The sequence below is a fragment of the Brassica oleracea genome, unplaced genomic scaffold (genome assembly GCF_000695525.1).
Source record: "Brassica oleracea var. oleracea cultivar TO1000 unplaced genomic scaffold, BOL UnpScaffold00908, whole genome shotgun sequence".
Classification (NCBI taxonomy): domain Eukaryota; kingdom Viridiplantae; phylum Streptophyta; class Magnoliopsida; order Brassicales; family Brassicaceae; genus Brassica; species Brassica oleracea.
The window spans coordinates 28,522-28,722 of NW_013617513.1; positions in this window are offsets into that span (position 1 = coordinate 28,522).

Genomic DNA, 201 nt, shown 5'->3' on the forward strand with positions numbered 1-201 from the left:
TTACCTACAGTCTACAAAGGAGGTTGAAGTGCTTCTCCCAAATTGGGACCTCACGAGCTTGACGCGACCAGGAGCTATTAGCTTTGATATTGGGGAAGAACACCTCCTTGGACCCCATGGTCCTCTAGGCCCCATGAGATCTCCCAAGAAGAAGAAGACTGCCGATAGATGTGGTGTGTTCCAAGAAGACACTTCCGTTTT